This window comes from Erpetoichthys calabaricus, chromosome 5 (assembly GCF_900747795.2).
Source record: "Erpetoichthys calabaricus chromosome 5, fErpCal1.3, whole genome shotgun sequence".
NCBI lineage: Eukaryota > Metazoa > Chordata > Cladistia > Polypteriformes > Polypteridae > Erpetoichthys > Erpetoichthys calabaricus.
Genome location: NC_041398.2, coordinates 93035206 through 93053018, shown reverse-complemented (window position 1 = coordinate 93053018; position 17813 = coordinate 93035206).

Sequence of the window (17813 nt, the reverse complement as noted above, 5' to 3'; positions counted from 1 at the left end):
TAGTATTATGAACTTAATAATAAAATGCATGCGGACAGCAGGGTTGATTTTCTTCAAAATACAAATTTTTACTTTGAATGTAGTGTCATCAGATAAGTTCAGAGTTATTGTTATTGTGGACATGGTAAAACAAAATACATTTTGCATACAATGAAATTGTTATACAAAGTAGTTGAGAAACACGCTGCATCAGCAATCTTTCTTTTTGAAGTTTTTGTGGGGTGTACTAAACAGGGCATCTTCCCATCAGCCACAGCTCAGTTCTGCCTAAAGGGAATTGTAATCCTTGCTTTGGCACTGCCACAAGAATGTAGAATGAGATTAAAATATTGGGGGGAAAAGTTTTCATATATTCAAAACACCATTTTAGAGTCAATGGACCGAATTTCAGTGGTCACAAAATGGATATAATGTTGCTTGAATCCCTAGCCTTAGCCTTAGCTCCAAATAGTTCCGCAATTTTATGATGTTAGCTTGCTTTTATGATCCTTATATTTGCAAGAGATGCCAGCTAATCCTCAGTTCAGTTTTGCTGAACTTAAAAAGTAGTTAGTTAGCCTGCAAGTAGTACAGAGTTAAAGGAACTCACTCAGATTTCTTTTAGATAGACCTCTAGATTGGGATAGGAGGAAAATCCAGTTCAAAATTAGAGAGACACGTGAATTTCAGTTGAATATAAGTTCAAAGTATGAGGTGCACTCTATCGGGGGTACTAACCCCAGAGTTAGAAATGTCCAACAATTCTCAGTACCATGCCAAGTTGAATAGCACCTCTCATAACTTTGAGATGGTAGACAAGACTGATGAGTCCCATCAGGACACCTCTAAATCAGTCCCCAGCAAGAGGAAAGCAGCAATTGTTGGAGACTCAGTTATTAGATGGATACAAGTTTTCTCTTGCAATTTTCATATACTGTGTGTTACCTTATAGGTACGCAGGTGGATAACTACTTTTGAGTGTGTGGCCAGGTTTCTGTCCAGAACTGGGGTAAATTATGTTTGGAGCAGATGGAACTTGTACATTTCAGACAGAGGAGCATTGATATATTAGGAAAGCGTAAGGTAGGTTAGCTAAGACTATTTAAACTATGGAATGTGAAGCAAGTAGTTTACAACAAGAGTGGTATAAAAGGTCATGTAAGGGAATGATAATAAAAATATAATAGGTAACTTTGAAATTACTAGCTAATGGGCAATGATCCCAGTTAAAATCAGGAATACACCAAATACTTCATGCCTTAAACCTGGATGTATTAAAAATAATATTAAATTAAAGAAAATGAATTATAGAATATTTAATGGCACATAAATATAATTGTGTTGCCTTCTGGCTCTTCAGCTGTGCCAAGAAAGCTGCAATTTCAATTCTGATGGACCAAAACCATGCCAACAGTTTGCCTTTGCAGAGTCATCTTACATTGTTGTGCAGCAGCAAGTCATCAGCATTTGTATTCACCTCTCTGAGGAATTCCCTGAGTATGCGATGGCTGATGGGAAAAAGATGCCCTGAAAAAGTTTATTAACACAGGACTATTTGATGAATTATGCAATAGCAAGAGATGAGCTCAGGAATTCTTTCATTCTTGCCACAGCTCCTCTCTCTCTCCCTATCATGGCAGGGGCTCTACCTGTGGTTATTGAAACCATTTGTTTTGGCTCTATGTCCATCTTGGCTAATATCATCTTTATAGCCAGGTAGATGTCCTCTCCTCTTGTACTGGCCTGAATGTATGTAACACCCAACAGATCCATATTACTAAACGAGAATGGTAAACCGGATAAGGACGCAGGGTCGTGCCCGTGGACGCAAAAGACATAGTGCGCAAGCACCACACAAAGCCCCCTCCCATAGTGAAACGGGAGAGACTATGCACGTGCGCAGGCGCCACACAAAGCCCCCCACCCCACACCGCAACAGAGCAAAACGGGACAGACTACGAACCGTCAGAGTAGGAAACAAAGTTAAACCTCATAAAAAGGATAAAGAACAGGGACAAACACATGAAGAGCAGGTTACAGAACAAAGCCCCCCTCCCCAGAGTACAACGACAGAGACTACGAACCGTCTGACATGCCGCAAGCAGGATAAAGCGAGGTTAGAAATAAAACACAGAGTAGGAAACAAAGTAAAACTTCATAAAGGGATTAAAGAAACAAAGCACACCCCCCCCCCCCCCCCCCCCGAGTGAAACGGGAGAGACTACGCATGTGCGCAGACACCACACAAAGGCCCCGCACCAGAGCAAAACGGGACAGACTACGAACCGTCAGAGTAGGAAACAAAGTAAAACGTCATAAAGAGGTTAAAGAACAGAGACAAACACATAGAGAGCAGGTTACAAAACAAACCCCCCTCCCCACAGTAAAACGAGAGAGACTACGAACGGTCTGACATACCGCAAGCAGGATAAAGCGAGGTCAGAAATAAAACACAGAGTAGGAAACAAAGTAAAACTTCATAAAGGGATTAAAGAACGGGGACGAACACATGGAGAGCGGGTTACAGATGATGAAACCTGGAATGCAACAGCTACAAAAAAAACCTAGGCACTAAACACATGCACACCGAGATACAGAATATAAAGGCAGAACCAACGACAGTTAAACGTCCACACCACACAGTGGATACGGACCCTGAAGGTTCAGGCGCCTACATCGGGCGTCACAAAGCCCAGTAAAGTACAAAAGGCAAATGCGCCTACACAGCATGGTAAGAACCGACATAATACGGAATGCACAGGCGTCAAATGGCCGCCATATTGTGAGTGGCACTAATGCGTAGATCTAATGAACGTGTACTCCTACAACGCGCGTCTCAAACTGCATAGGCAAAGCAGGCACGGGTTCAACACGACACAGCTTGAGTTACCGAGATACAAACACGCGCCTGCCTGCATATAATTAATGAACGCAAGTGCCTACATCGTGCGTCTGAAATTACGCAAACCAGGCAGAGACTCCTCCAAAAAGAAACAGCTCGACTAAACGATATACGAAGTGAAACGGGAAGCACTACAGAGTCCGCCGTGCTCCACAATGCACCGCATAATAGTACGGAAAGAGCTTCGTATTAACAGTGGAGAGACCCACAGTGACACGGGCGAACGCTCCGTATTAAACATACGTCATCCTCACACATCCAATCTATACAGCATAGGTGAATCACATTACAGTTATGCATTATTAACATTACGATAAACATCACAGTATCGCAAACAAATGCAAATTATTACTCGAAAAAGGGAAAATATAATCAGGTACGTACGGGGCTCCGTGTTAACAGTGGAGAGCCCAAGAGTGACAAGGGCGAGCTGTCCGTATTAAACGTGCGTCATCCTCACACGTGGCTACCCAGCGGGCACGGGTTCAAAACGCCGGGGGTAGGCGAGCGAAGCCCCCTTGTCTTCAGAGAACTCTTTCTTTTCCTTGTTGAATAATCTTACATTGTCAGACACATCAGTTGATTCATCTACAGCTAAGCCTATACATGGTGCCTTGTGAATTGCTTCATCCAGCTTTTCTAGCACACCCTAGGTTAATATTTCTATTTTTCTTGTGGCTGTTGATGATGACATGGAGATCTGATTGATCTTTTCACATAACTGTTGTTTTTATTTTCTCTCCACTACATTTTCAGCCACTGCACTCATGCACTCTTTGACAATTCCTGAGTCAGTAAAAGGTTTTTTATGTTGTCCCAAAATCCTTGCAACTTTAAGGGAACATTCACTGGCCCGTTGCTGGGTACTGGATAATTGTGTCAGGATTCTGGTGGATCGATCATACTGGGCTTTTCAATTATGTATTTACTGTTACCCTCAGTTCAGATTTGCGCGGGTATGATTGCTCAAAAGATTTGTGCTTTGTCTCATAGTGATGCTTCACATTGCAACTTTTAATTATAGCCACTGTCTCAGTGTATATGAGGATCTCTGTCTCCTTGTGGCTGGCTGCATGTGTGTTTTTCTGTGTGTTTTCACACACACACCCACAAACTCCCAATTGCCCAACTTGCAATGTCTGAATAAATGATTTGATTGGCAGATTAGCGTCATGTGGGATGAACTATAATGCATGTGATTGGTGTGTGTTTCTGGTGTACATACATTGACTACTGTAAAGATAAAGAGAAAAGGTTGAAAAAGTACAGTATATACAAAAAGAAAAACTGCTGTGTTTAGTTCAGTAAGGCAAATTTTGAGCAAATGTGGCTAAGTCTATAAACTGATTGGATTGGGTGACTGTAGTTTTGAATGGACAGGGAACCAGGGGCTGTCAAAGTAACAAACCAAAGATTGTACCAGGAAAGGTGAGAATCATGTAAACTAAGCTCAGAATCTGTACTGAGTATTATGGTCAGAAAACAAATTGGCACTCAATATTGTGATATGCGTCATAACACATGAACTGCATTTTATAATAATTAATTGCATTACATTAGACTTCGATTGCTATCATTGACACTTGTTAAAAAAGATCTTTTAGTTTTATGGTCTGTACTTCAGTCCCCTAATCTACTGTACTAATCAGTTCAGATACGACTTCGTAATCTGAGTTTGTTTAAGGGTGCCATTGCACAGGGCATCACAAAGGTCACAAAGTCATGCTGTGCTTGCTCAGAGGAAGTTTAGTGTCTTGTCCCAGGTATGATGTCACAGGCTAGGCACTGTCATTATTTGTTCTGGGAGTTTTTGCCCTGGAGTTCTGCTTTAATTATTTTGTAATTTTTAGATGTCTTTCAGTTTGTTTTCATAGTTCAGTTAATTCTTTTATGAGAATTTAAGCGGTGCAAGGCTGACACCCAATTAGTTACTTGCCCTTGGGTAGCATCATTAGGTTGAGGCTACCTGTTGCCACTGCTTAGATGCAGTGGCATTAAACTTGTGTTGTGTTCCTTTGCTCCCTTTCAGTTTCATTTGTTTAATAATAATAATAATAATTCATTACATTTAAGTTAGTGGTCTTTTTGTCTTTTCATTTTGGATCTCTGGCTTTTTATATTTTAGCTCTATTAAAGGTTCTGAATTTTGGATATTGAACTTTGGATTTGCTTGATATCAATATTCATTTGCTTTCATTTTGTGTTTTGTAGTATCCTTTTCAATATTTTTTAATTTAGTTTTTCATTTCATACTTTTTTGAATGTTTAATTCACTTTCATTCCTTTTTTCCCATAACTAACTTTTGTTTTGTGGCCAGTTGTGGTAATTTCCCTGTCTATTCATGACACAATGCATATTCTTCAAGTATTTCACACTTAGCTTCAAAGAACTATTTTCCATAGTCTTCAGTTTAATCTCTAATTTATTAAGGCAGGGCAGAGTTGTTAACCAAGAAATATGATTGGTTACAAGTTGTTTTATTCTTAGCTACAGTTATCAGTTCAGGTACAGTTTATCTATGCTGATAAATGTAAATGAGCTCATTCTTTGTTCTTAGACAAATGTATGGTCTTATCAGTTCTGTTCAAGTCTGGGTTGTTTTATCAGTTCCATTCAGGTCAGGATAGTCTGTCCCCAAAGTAATGAGACCTGATTTTATATCTATATACTTTATAAAAGGAAGGTTACATTTGACAGCAAAGTTAAACACCAAGTACATACTTTTCTGCCACACTGAAGGCTACTACACTATGGTGAAGCCAGTTATGTGAAGATATGCTTTTAAAAGAAAAGGCTTTTTACTGTGGACTTTTAAAACTAAAACTGCTAAAACTGAAATTCCATGTGGCCTAGCAGTGCTCTCATTTCATGGCTTCTGATGACACGATTTCAACAGTAATAAAGGCTCGAAAGGAGTTAATGAGGAATATTGCAGAAAATTCAAAAGTTGACCCAAAGAGGTCCTTTCCATATTTTAGTAGTAGAAAAATCTGTCAAAAAGGAGAAGTGTATTCTGAACAGTAGTTGCTCTAGATTCTTGTTTTTTCATAAGTTTTTTATGTTTGAGGAAGATGAAAATCTCTCAATAGCTACAGGGACCATTAAGAGATTGGAAATCAAACAAATCTTCAGGAGCAGATAACATTTATCCTAGAGTGCTCAAGGAGATTGGAGATTATATACTGTATATACCTTATAAATATTAAAGTAAAAGTAAAGGAATATGAAGGAGCACTGAGGACATTTTTTTGCACTGGTGACGTTAAAAGAGCTCTCCTTCAGGAATCAGTAATATGTCTAGTGCTCTTTCTGATTTATAGAATTAATCTTAATAAAATGTAACTAACCAGCTTTTTAAAGTTTCAGATAATTTTAAAATAGGTGGAATAACAGATGCCCTACATTCAGCAGAATCGATACAAATAAATGCAGACAGAATTCAAACTTTGACAGATATGTGGCATATGAAATTTAGTGTACATAAATGTAAAGAATTGCATGTGGGAAGTAAAAAAAGGTAAAATTTTAACAGATATGGGCATCTGAAACTTGAAAGTATACCTTTTGATAAGGACTTACTATAGGAATCCTAGTGACTCTTTACTGTATACGTTTACTCTACAAAAGTGATTATGAAGGGTAACAGGATGTTACATTATATAGCACAATGTGCTGAGTACAAATCAAGATACTTTCCACACAAAAGTCAGAATCTTTTAAAGATAGCTTGAAAAGAAAACATGCATATAGTCACAGCCAAGCTGACCCATTTGTATACAACATTTTGGAGAAACTTGGAAATAACGACACCCTTGTTCAAGTAGGGAATGCAGCCAAATCAGCTAAATCATGAATGAAAGTGCATAATAATTCATATCACCAAGCCATTCTTAGAATGTATGTTGATGTAACAAACGTATTATTACTCAAAAGTGATGAATATGGTGTACAGAACCATTTTAATTCCCTTTTAAGAGGGCCAATGCTGCGTATTTGCACTGAAGCATTTGTTTTGATTTTTCCACACATTATATGGGCTGTCTGTTGTCCCTTCTCAGGGAAGTGGTTATCTCAGCCAAAGCTCAGGAACATCTCAGTCAAGTTTCACTCCATAATACAAGCATTACTGTATTAATGGATAGATGAGGCCTTGCAACCAGTTTTCTCATGGTGTTGGTGTACATACACAAAACATAACATGTTTTTGCCAACATAAAAAAAAATGGCAAAAAAATGGCATTTTGCAGGGGTGTCCAGCTTTCCTAATACAATTGGAGCACTTTACTGCACTCATATTGCAATAAGGGTATCTAGCGAGAATGACACTGCTTTTGGCAAACATTAAGCAGTTGTATACCATTAACTTATAAGTTACCTGTGATGCCAATATGAGATTGACAAATGGCTTGGCTCAGTAGCCTGGGTCATGCCATGATTCACTTATTTTGAGGCAAAGTATCTTTGGTACTGTATGTGGTGAATGGCTTACTGATAAGGTAACTAGCTCAGTGTTTCATATGGCCTCTATCATTCATCATATTTTCACATCATTATATGTACCAGGTGACAGTGGCTACCCACTCAGACGCTGTCGCCTTACACTGTTCTCTGACCCCCAGAACGTAGCAGAGAGATGCTACAATACCATGCATGATCTTGCACCCTCACTTGAGGAGCACAACCAGATACTCTTGAATGCAGTTGATGGGGCCTCAGAGCATGTCAATGAAGTTCTGCATCATTGTGATTGCATATGTACAAGTTTGATTAGCATGGTCCATATATGGTTATTTCAGGGTGGCAAGCAGGTGGGGTATGAAGTACATTTATTTATTTTCGCACATTTATAACATGATTATGATTTATATAGGGCAAATTGTGTAGAAATATGCAAACGTAAGGTTTTATAAATCAGACTTTTTTTGATGTATGCATTTTTCTGTTTTTTGGTTCATGCATATTTTCACGCTGTAATCCATGTTTTTAAAAAAAGACCCCTGCCCTCTGTATTACAAAAAAGATATAATAGGTTTAAATTAAGTCAAGAGGAAAGCAACTAGACTGATGCTATGAAATATGAGGAATGATTGAAAGAATTTATCTTTTAAGTCTAAGCAAACATAGTTTAAGAAAGACTTGATACAAGTGTTCATTATTATGAAGGGAAATAGTGCAGTGCGTTCCAGTTGTTAAAAAAAGTGCATGAACACAAACATGGGGGCAAAGATTTAATCTGTTAATACTGTGGTGGATGGCTGGGGCTCTTACCAGGAGAGAAACAATATCTACCCCGGGACAAGATAGGGCAGTCGCCCTGGTTTGCATCAAGGCCATGGGATCAGAGCTCAACCCTGTTGCGGCCCTCAGCCTCCGCCAGGGGGCACCTGGACATTTGTGGATTCCAGGGGAGTGCTGCTAGAAGAGGATCTGGGAACACCTGGAGTACTTCTGGGTGCTCATTCAGCAGTTCCGTCACACTCAGGATTACTGCTGGAAGTTAATGGGACAGCACGTGGCCCACTTCTGGATTTAATATAAGGAGGCCACCTCACTCCATTCAGAGTGCCGGAGTCAGGAGGTGTAGGACAGAGCTTGGGTGGAGGACTGGAGGTGGCAAAAATAGAAAGAAAGAGAGAAAGAGAAAAGGAAAAGGAAAGGGACTGAGTAACTGGTGATTTGGGCACTGTGTGGTAAAGAAAAAGAAAATAAAAGTGGGCTTTTGGGACTTGTGTGTTGCTGAGCCTGTCTGATTCCGGGTTAGGTGGCATTCCGACCCCCAATTTTCCACAATGGAAAATTTAGAAGATTTTTCTTTACACAGAGCGCTCATACATCTTTCAAGTACATTATCAAGCATTGAGTTGAATATTAGTATTTTAGTGACTTTTAGAACATGACCAGGGGCCTCATGTATAACGCCGTGCGTAGAACTCACACTATAACATGGCGTAAGCACAAAAGCGGGATTGTGCGTACGCACAGAAAAATCCAGATGCAGGAATCTGTGCGCACGCATACTTTCACGTTCTTCTACTACATAAATCCTGATTTGCGTGAAAAGTAACGCACGTGCACGCGCCTTCTGTCCCGCCCCAACTCCTCCCAGAATTACGCCTCTTTGAATATGCAAATCAATATAAATAGCCTTCTGTGAAAAGACAATGGGAAAAGCACGGGAGAAAATATAAGAATTTCAGCGAATACCAAGTGGAGGCAAAGGAAAAACGTACTATTTGTTGGTTTAAACAGTGATATAATCAACAAAAGAAAGTTGATCAAGTGACAGAGTGTCGGAGAAACTCGAAGGCTCAACTTCACAAAGTCGCACAGTGCCCGAAATAAAAAAGAAGTCACATATCAAAGTCGCCGTGAAAAAGCGAGTCGTAGCCCACCGTCTGAGTGTCATATGAAAGCTTATTAGGGTACAGAGAAAAAAAAAGGCACACAGTGGGGAAAAAAGCACGAAATGTCAACTTTAATCTCGAAATTTCCACTTTAATCACGTAGTTTATTTTGCCATTAAAGTAGAACATCATAAACTTCATCTTAAAATCGTTTAATTTACTAGTTTCTCAAATCCCATTGTAACTAAAGTGGCATGTTAAATGCTTTGTTCTGTATTTGATCTTCTGTGTGCTCTATGTGTATGAATCACTACCTGCTTTTTAAACAGGCTTTCTCTTTCTCCGACAGGACACATAATCCATTACATTCGTGATATTACAGCTCTCTGAATAATTAAAATACTGAGATGTATACGTGATATCTTTTTCATGATGATAGGAATGAAAGCATGTTATTAAATATGGGAACACGGTGGCGCAGTGATTGTTCATGTCTCACGCAAGAGGCTTGCTGCGCCATGTGCGACCTTCAATGAAATAATTTATTACAGCAGTACTGTCTCTTTCAAACCTCCAATTCCTGTCCTTACTTTTCTTTCTCCAAAAACTCAATCGCCACACAATAAGCTATGTAATAGACGTGAAGCCATCTGTAAGCTTAGAACTTCGATTCTTCAAAACTTTTAAGGAACATTGAAATATCTTAGTAGTACGTGTTTAATTTTATATCCGTCTATCTTTCCAGTGTCGCGTCAGCACCAGCAAGAATGCAGCGCAAGGCAGGAACAATCCCTGAACTAGCTAGCGCTGCGGTACCGTGTCCTCACATGTTTAATTATTAACAATACAGATTATTTAAATGAAGTTAAAGTTTTATCTGTATAATATAATCAACATGTTTTGCTGCATTTCGTCTTAGAAATGAATACCGTCATCACATGTAAATACGCGCTTTATAAAGTGGCGCAGGTTGTGCAATATTATAACTGTAGTGCAAGTTTACAGTGGGGTAATTGTACTTATAAGTCCAAACATTTCTACAAGGAGCACTTGATGGACTGATTGAGTGCGTTTAGAGTTCTTGGGATGAAACTGTTTCTAAACCGCGAAGTCCGTACAGGGACTAAAGCGTTTGCTGTGGCTCAGGCAGCGTCTGCTTCATGCTGTGTACCGATAATTCTCTTTCCAATCAGCTGCTGCTGTGATTTCCCACTCAGATACAGTGATATAAATACTCCGAGTGGTGCAGTGAGAGTAATATGGAAAAAGATGATCTGCTGTGGCAACACCTAACGGGATCAGCTGAAAGAAGATGCAGTGAGAGTTACAACGCTAAAGCAGTTATGGTATTTGAAATACTATGGCTATTCCCTGGACCATTATATTGCTGCAGGTTAATTACAATCAGATGCATTAGACTAATAAACAATATGCAGTTAATTTCAGTGTATTTATAAAGCCGCGCCAGGAATGTGGATTTAACAATGAAAGGGTGATCACACAGGAACAGTAGCACTGCTTTGACGCTGGGTGCCGCCAGTCTGCAAAACCGGGCGGATAAATTGCGTACGCCAAGGAATGAGTTACCGTGGAAATGTGCGTGGCTTTACGGCAAGTTTAGGTTTTATACATCGCGATTTGAGCGTGGAAAGGTTCGTACGCAACATTTCTGTGCGTACGCACCGTTTATACATGAGGCCCCAGATGATTTTTTGCAATTACATGAGTGATCTGTCCTCACCTAAATCATTCTTATGTTGTTATGTTTTGGTAGGAAGGCGATACACATACCACCAAACTTGCCCAGCCATTTAACTGAGAACTGTGACTCTGGATTGTACAGAAGAAACACCTGGGAGATGTTTTTGGAACTTCCAGAGGCCTATCCTGACCCCAAATGTGCTTTCACTGATAGGATTTAAAGGTCAATGCATTCCCTTTTTTCTCTATGCTCAGAGTTGGTAGGTTGCTTGAGGCAAAGAATTGCCTGATAAATAGAGCTTGTATAGAACACATAAGAAGAAATAATGCAAAGAAAATATAGAGAAGACCTAGGGTAAATAAAAATATAAACTAATCCAAAACAAATCACAGCTAGACATAATAAATAATTAATGACCAGTAAATATACAATAAAGATAAGCACAGGCAAAGATCAAAATGTAAATTTTTGTAAAATGATCCCATTGAAAAGATCAATGAATAGGTAGATAGATAATAATATACAGCATTGTCAAAAAATGAAAACAGAAGCAAAAATTCATTAACAAAAATATATATATATATACTGTCAAGAATATGGATTACAATAACTCATATGAAATTAATACATATAGCAACACAAATAATATATAAACCTAGAATATGTGATAATCAAGTTTAAATTGTAACATAAAATAGAAAATTTAGAAGAAAATAACACTGACAAGAAGCTGAATTAAAATTACTCATAGAAAATAATACAGTAAAACCTCGATTATAAGATAAAAGAAAAGATGTACAGTGGAACCTCGGGTCACGACCGTAATTCGTTCCAAAACTCTGGTCGTAACCCGATTTGGTCGTGACCCGAAGTAATTTCCCCCATAGGATTGTATGTAAATACAATTAATCCGTTCCAGACCGTAAGAACTGTATGTAAATATATATTTTTTAAAGATTTTTAAGCACAAATATAGTTAATTATACCATAGAATGCACAATGTAGTAGTAAACTAAATGTAAAAACACTGAATAGCACTGAGAAAACCGTGAACAACAGAGAAAACTAACATTGCAAGAGTTCACGCTATAGCACTACGATCCTCTAGCTAAAAACACTTTTTTTAAAGTGAGTTTTAAGCACAGGGAAAAAAATGAACATTTGAAAAATCCATAAATTAATAAACAACCAAGAAAAGTAACATTGCAACAATGCATGCTACAAACCGATCGCTGTAAACAGAAGTGACGTGGAGGTTAAAATCCAATAGAAAAAAGTCTTCATTAAATACAACGAGGTTAAAACAATGCTCGAATCAGTCTCTTTAAAAACAAGCCCAGAGCATTCTTTAACTGCCTTCTCGGCCTTATGCGACCAGCCCTCTCTCTCTCTCGCGTGTGTGTGTTTCTCTCTTGCGTACGTGTGTGTCTCTCTTGCGTGTGCGTGTCTCTCTCTCGCGCGTGTGTTTCTCTCTTGCGTGCATGCGTCCGTGTGTCTCTCTCTTGCGTGTGTGTCTCTCGTTTGTGTGTGTCTGTCTCTCTCTCTCGCGTGCTCTCTCTCTCCCTCTCGCGCGCTGTCTCGCTCGCTCGCTCGCTCTCTCTCTCTTGCGCTCTGTCTCTCGCTCTCTCTCTCTCTCTCACTCGCTGCACAGAGAATGCACAGGGAGAGACTGAACATGTGCGGAAATCATCAGCATGCACAAACCGAAAGGGAAACTGGCTTGTTCGTATATCGAGTGTGTGGTTGTGAACAGATGCAAAAGTTTGGCAAACCTTTTGGTCGTAAACCGATTTGTACGTGTTCAGAGATGTTCGTGAACTAAGGTTCCACTGTATAACAGAGCTACTTTAAAAATTATATACAGTAGATTAGTTTAGCAAACAGTCATATTTATTTACAAAACAAAACTTTATTAACAAAATAGAGTATTAACATAATTAATTGTAACAACCAAAAGTTTTACTTGGAGTCTTTGTTCTGTAACAAACGGTGCCCTGTCTTATACTCCATTATCTGGGTTACGGAGCACACCTCCAAAACAATAAAATAAAACTTTCCCTATCCCCTGCCACTTACGTTGTTTTTGTCTCTATACCGTAAACACTCCTGACTCCCTACTCAAAACTTCCTTCCACTGCACTTTCCTTTTTCTCTTACCTTCTCCTGTCACTTATCTCCTAAGATGTGTGTCCGCCCCTTAAGAACAGAAGCCCTTCACCCAGTCCCATCATGTATAGCATTCATTTCACCCTTTCTGCTCCCCAACAGCACATCACAAGCTGTCTGCATATCACAATATATTAACAAAACATAACAGAATTTAAAAATAAAATTACAATACAGAAGAACATTAACAGTACCGTCAATGGGTTTCATTTTCGATAGATTTTTCAATTTTGACAGCATCATGCTTTATATCATCCACTGTTGTTCTTCCGATTCCATAAATTGAAGCAATACTTAATGCACTTTCAACGTTTTGGAAAGGTTTAAAAATTAAAATTTTTTATGTTTTATAACAAAAGAAAAAAGCTACGAAATGCTATTAAAACTGAAGGTATGTTACTGACACTGTGATTTCAAAATGCGGTATGACACATGGTGCTGGTACAGCAGTAGTATCATTTTTTTTTGGCCCTGGCGGTTAACGGAGATTGACAGTTAATTGGGTGAGGGATAATCAAGGTTTGACTGTACATACAGAACCAAATACAACATTAAACATACAAAATAGTAAATTATTAATTGTAAAATTAACAGAAAAATTAGAGGCAACCAACAGTAACAAGTAAAGTGGGCAATTTGAGAAGTACAGTATATCTTGTAAGAAATAATAATGATAATCCATGACAAAATAAATAAGGTAAGGCCTAACTTGTGAAAAAGATGGGTGGTTTGTGTAAGAGCCATTGCTTTTGAGATTCAGTTCAGGGTACATAATTCTATAGAAGAAATAGTTAAACTGAGTACATTCCAAAGATTAATGAAAATACATTAAATTATACTGTACTAAGATAGCATGCTTACAGTGAAATACTAATTCAATTTTAATACAGAGCACCAAGGTCTAAGTAGTGCTCATGATCACAATGAAGAATATTACAAACTATTAATGTGGGGAAAATGGGATTTTTAATATATACTGTACGGAGAAAGGGAAAGGAGGAAATAAATTGTTCACTGTTAAAGCAGCAGTACTCCGTTGCAAAGAATATAGATTTATAAAAAGTTTTAACAATAATTTGAAGCCACATCTTGTGCAGCTGAACATAATTATGAATACCGGAAGGAGAATATTGAAGAAAGCAAGCCAAAGTGAAGCAGATACTTCTAATAGCTAAATGAAGAACAGTATGCAATATAACGGTAAGAACTGGGACACTAGAAAATGAGTAAAGAGTAATCTGGATTGGGAAGCATTGGCATGCAGTAATGTGTTCCTACAAGTAGGCTTTGCAAATAATGAGAGTTGGAATTAATTAATTTAGTCAAGTACTAAGATAAATGGATTGATGTGTAATTGTGATTAAAGATGAACATCAAATTAGAGCTACCAGTATTTAAGAACTGTGTATGAATATTTCTATCCTTAATTATAAAGATATTGTCTATATTCAGTATATATATAAGCCAAACGATCAATTGTTTGCAAAAGGGATTTATTTTAGAAAGAACATATGTACAGTATATTCAAATTTAATAATACTCAGTCTTGCAATATGTATATTAATGATGCACTGAAATAATATATTCAAGTGAAATCAAATGGTTAATAAAATTCTAGGAACAGACGGCATTTCAATCTATTGGAACACATCCAGAATGATTTTTCATATGCTAAATTGCCAATGTACGGTATCTCTACCAGGTCATCGTGCATATGTTAAAGCTTCATATATTGCATTTTGCAAAGAAGAAACGAAGAATACTTAATTCAGTTCTACCAGTAGTCATTCTTGCCTCCTGGCTGTATTGATGTTACACAGTAAAATTGGAATAGCATAAAAATAACAGGGGTTTAAAATGTTACTCTGGTTTCCTTGCAGATTCAAAGACTTGCATGTTAAGTTGATTGAGAACTGTAAATTGGACCTGCATGACCAATTTTTTGCTTGTTGTCTGTGATTTTCCTGATGTCGGTCCCAGCAGTTCTTCCTGCTTTGCACCGTCTGATAAGTTATGGTAATAAGAAAGGCTTTAATTCTATTAAGGCTTTAAGACTATATTAAATGGGTTATTATATGGGGAATATATGAATAAACTGTATATACATGAATATATACTGAGTGATATTCTGCAGCAATACATAACTTACAATTAATAATTATTATTATGTGTAAGAAATCATCTTGTGAGTTTAAAATGTGTACTTAAGAGGGTCAAATTGTGTCTCACATGAACTTTGTTAAGCCTTATCAATTTTCAAATTTCCATAATCAATAATGGAAATCACTAAGTTTAGTAAATAACAAAAGAGATTATGAAGACTGGACTTGAGATAACCCTGACAAATGAAGACGAACCACTGGATCAAAATAAGGCAGAGACATGAAACTGAATGCAAATAAATGTGATACGTAGCTAGTATATGGCATAAATAATAGAAATTCAAAATAATTATCCAGCTCAATTATGCTGTAATGTTTTAATGGTTTAAGTGTATCTGACAATTTTGAATCGGTAGATAAACATTGATAGATTTTAATTTATTTTCATTTCAGTTCAATTTATTCTTATAAAGTACAGTTTATAATAACAAACAGAAAAATGTATATATCCAAAAGACTATTTTCTGTGCCTGCTTACTGTATTCATGATCTCAGGAGATGGAATCTATCCTGGCAGTGTTAGGTGTAACACAGGAACCATGTCTGAATGGGGTGCCTCTCCACTACAGGGCACACTCAGGCACACACCTGCAGTGGGCAGTAGTGATTTGACAGTTAACCAGATATTCACACCTTTTAGATCTGGTAGGAAAATTGGAGTACATAAAAAGACAAATAAGTAAGTAAGTAAGTAAATAAATAAATAAAATAAAATAAGCATAAAAATGAGGGAGAGAAACTAAAAACAGAAAATGATCAGGTGTTGAAACCAGAACTCTGAAGCTGTGAAGCAGTAGGGCCCACAAAAGCATATGAGATAAAAGGAAGGAAAACAAATGATAAGATACATGAAAAGACATATACATATATACAGAATGTTTTATTTTTTAGGGTATTAACAAAAGTTTCCTAAAGTATCAATAAGTATTTAGTGAATGATTCTAATGTCATTGGTAGGTCATATTTTGAATTAGACAATGATGAAGGCACACAATGATTAAAGCAGAATACCATGAAGGTCTAATGGTAGGTGCATCACTAATAACACATCCCTTCCAAATTATCACAAAGGCTTCAAGAAGAAAAATAATATGGGAAAGACTTAATAACTGCCACACAAGACAAAAGCTACAGTTATTAAACATCTGTGCACTTTGTGACTTGGGTTTCTTTTGTATCATCTTAGTTTAAATAAATATAGTGGCAGATGAAACTTAATGTAAGTAAATTTAAAGTTTTACACATAAGAAGTAAAAATGTTAAGTTTCAATACACAATGGGGCATCTGAAAATCGAAAGTACACTTTAGGAGAAGGATTTAGGAGTCGTAGTGAACTTGACACTATCAACTGCCAGACAGTGTTCAGAAGCCATTGAGAAGGCTAACAGAATGTTAGGTTATATAGTACTATGTGTGGAGTACAAGTCCATGGAGGTTATGCTCAAACTTGAAAATGCACTGGTGAGGTCGAATCTTGAGTACTGTGTGCAGTTTTGGTCTCCAGGCTACAAAAAGGACATAGCAGCGCTAGAAAAGGTCCAGAGAAGAGCGACTAGGCTGATTCCAGGGCTACTGGGGTTGAATTATGAGGAAAGATTAAAAGAGCTGAGCCTATACAGTTTAAGCAAAAGAAGATTAAGAGGTGACATGATTGAAGTGTTTAAAATTATGAAGGGAATTAGTACAGTGGATTGAGACTGTTATTTTAAAATGAGTTCATCAATAACAAGGGGACACAGTTGGAAACTTGTTAAGGGTAAATTTTGCACAAACATTAGGAAGTTTTTCTTTACACAAAGAACGATAGACACTTGGAATAAGCTACCAAGTAGTGTGGTAGACAGTAAGACGTTGGGGACTTTCAAAACTCGACTTGATGGTTTTTTGGAAGAAAGAAGTGGATAGTACTGGCGAGCTTTGTTGGTCTGAATGGCCAGTTCTTGTCTAGAGTGTTCTAATGTTCTAATAACATCCACCTACAGTAATTCTGTTGCAGATTATTCGTTAGATGTTTATAGATGCTGGTTTCCTATTAAATAAAAATTTGCAACAAGAAATGTTTTAGTGATTATATTTTGAAGATAGAACTATAATCTCAATTAAGCTATCATGCAATTAGTCAAGTCAAGTTTATGGTCATTTGTACAAAGTGCAATGAAATTCTTACTTGCATGTCTCTTCAGAAAGTTGACAACAACCTTTATTCTTTACTAGCCAACATAGTACATTTTAAACTTTTTGATATCTGTTACCCTATGTGTACCTTCAGCACTTTTCCTTGTTATGCTTGTGTGTCTGATCCTCTCTTGACTGGAGCATGTTTCTGTAAAGCCTGCTTCTCAAACTCTTGTGATTTCTAGGCGCCTCATTTGCCTTCTGTCTATTTTTATACTTCCTGACTTTGAAGACAGCTCTCAATGTGCCTTCTATGCCTTTACTGCCTTTACTCCTCTTCTTGTGTCTCACATTCACACTTCCTCTTTTTGCTCACATTACCAAAGCTAAACTGATCAATCAGACTTCTTGGTGAGACTGGGCAAACACACAGATCTTAGG